The 2,541-nt window shown below is 43.0% G+C and overlaps 1 pseudogene; it reads right to left on the reverse strand.

Annotated features, from left to right (window-relative positions):
* Positions 1-351: 351 nt before the first annotated feature.
* Positions 352-1,991, reverse strand: LOC116467775 (general transcription factor IIH subunit 1-like; annotated as a pseudogene).
* Positions 1,992-2,541: the final 550 nt, after the last annotated feature.

Below are 2,541 nucleotides of genomic sequence, written 5' to 3' on the forward strand. Positions count from 1 at the left end.
TTAATTTCTGAAAGCAGCTTAATGTGAATCAAAAGCAGTTCCGAACTGCAGTAAAGTCTTTTAAAATATATGTATGTACATACACATTTACATATATGTGTGTATGTGTGTGTATACATATATATATTTGCAACTTAGCTCATTTGGTTCTGCCCTAATTTACCTCCCCAGCATTTAGTCCCTTCTTTCCTTTCAGTCCCCAGTGTGCAAGTACAGTAGCATCAGCTCTGGGAGTCGGCGTGGAGCAGATGTTTCTTATCACTCCTGTGAGGCCATCTGCTTGTCTGATAGGCCAGGTTTCCAGAGTTGCTGCAGGTCCTAGTTCTCTCAGTCGCACAAAAGCTGTGAGCATCATGGCCACCTCACATTTTCCTTCATCAGACACCATGACTGCCATGTGTGGAGCTTGTTGTAGGCTGCCTGGAGTATCTCTATGTGACTTACCAAATGTGGGCTTAAATACTGTCTCCGAATCTTTTCTTGGAATGGGCAGAGCTTCGTAACTTGGAATCGTTCCAAATTACATTTTCACTACCTTTTCTCCTAGGAATTGTATATTAACAGGAAAGCAGGACCAGAAATGCTGTAGAAGTTCTCCAATAGCTACATACAAGTGTTTCAATTCAGACTGAATATCACTTGGCACCATCTGGTTTATGGTTTGCTGTGTTCCTCCCTGCATAAGTGCCCCTCCAGGTGACAGTGCTGTGATGGTACTACTGGCAGCACTACTCAAGAGAACCTCAGTTAACTTGGGTGTATAAGCTTCCATTTCTTACCCAATAATTTGAAAAGAATAATGTCCTGACTTGTCGCATACTGTAGTGACTGGATTGGAGTTGGACCATGATAATGCCTATCTGACTTCTTGAGGTTTAGTGCAATCATTTTTACAGAATTATTTTTCCCCAAGTCTTCATATTCACTGGACTCTTGTCATTTCACCCTTTTGACTATTGGCTGAAAGCAGTCTGCATCTCTGGAATTTCCATCCACGCTGCTGGGCTATTTTGTTCATTTTCTGCTTCTTGTTTCCTGACTCCAGCTGCTAGGACCATGGCAATGTGATGGTTAAATCTCTTGATGGCAGCATTACTATTCTCTTTTATGGATTTAGAATTGGAAGCAGATGGCACAGAGGAAATGCCATAGCCCTCATCTAATGGTTTATCTCCCAAAGCTGTTAATTCTAGTAGTGGGTTTTTCACTCCTAATGAAACCATTGTTTTTAGGCCTTTTTCATCTATTTTGTCACATTCTGCAAAGAGATCCTTTGACCCTGTATTCAGCCGATCCCTGTGAAAATAATGGGACTGGAAAAAACGTGTCTAGAATCCCTTCTCTGTCATGTTGTGGGGAACATTTTCTGCATATTTCATTTTTACTGCTGGGTAGGTCCTAAATATGAACTCAATGATTTCAGGAGTTACATTATATCTCAGACCGTTACAGCCATCGGTTTGGGGCCAGACATCAGCCAGAAATGCAGCAGAAATGTCAATATCCTGCTTATGATTGGATGTGGAAGAATTTTCTGTTGCATTCACATTTAAACGATTGGCCCAGAATTCCTCAGCACTCATCACTTGGCTCACAACAAGGTCTTTATAAAGCTGAAACAAAACAGGATCTTTTTGTAGCATTCTGTTCTTCTCTTCCAGTTCTTTATTTGCTTTCCTCTTGAATTTGGGCAGCAGCTGCTGAAGAAGGTCCTTTACTGCATCTTGCTCTTTCACTGCTGTGTTTTCACTGGAAAAATGGAAGTTAATTGTATCTCCTGCATGTAGGTCCAGCTGATGCTGAATTTTAGCTTTTCCTTCTGGACTTATTTCCTGGCATTTAATAACCACATACATATGGCTGATTGTAAATCTATCTTTGCTTTCAGGTGCCCAAGCAATTCTTTCTGCCATGAGGTACAGAGCTCCATCCTGCTTCTTTTGACGCACTTTCTTTACAATCGGCAAAACTTCTTCAGAGGAAGTTGCCATGGTGGTTAGAAGGTGTATGTGGAAGCTACGATTCTAGGGAAGTAACTAACTGGATTGGATACGGTCGAGTTTCCCTGCGCTTCTTAGAGTTGCTGCTGGGAAGAGGCTGAAATCCAGTGGCCACAGCAGTTGCCACCCCCTCTGTTACTGGGGGGGGTCTCACCTCCATCCCTGGCTGCAAGGAGTCTGAGGGCACGTGACTGGGAATACAGATTTTTTTTTTTTTTTTTTAAATATTTAGGTCTTGGGCCGAGCATGGTGGCTCACGCCTGTAATCCCAGCACTTTGGGAAGCCAAGGCGGGTGGATCACCTGCAGTTAGGAGATCAAGACCATCCTGGCTAACATGGTGAAACCCCGTCTCTACTAAAAATACAGAAAAATTAGCTGGGCGTGGTGGCACATGCCTGTAATCCCAGCTACTCGGGAGGCTGAGGCAGGAGAATCACTTGAACCCAGAAGGCGGAGGCTGCGATGAGTTGTGATCGGCCATTGCACTCCAGCCTGGGCAACAAGAATAAAACTCCATCTCAAAAAAAAAAAAAAAAAAA

The sequence above is a fragment of the Hylobates moloch genome, unplaced genomic scaffold, assembly GCF_009828535.3.
Source record: "Hylobates moloch isolate HMO894 unplaced genomic scaffold, HMol_V3 SCAFFOLD_5, whole genome shotgun sequence".
Lineage (NCBI taxonomy): Eukaryota > Metazoa > Chordata > Mammalia > Primates > Hylobatidae > Hylobates > Hylobates moloch.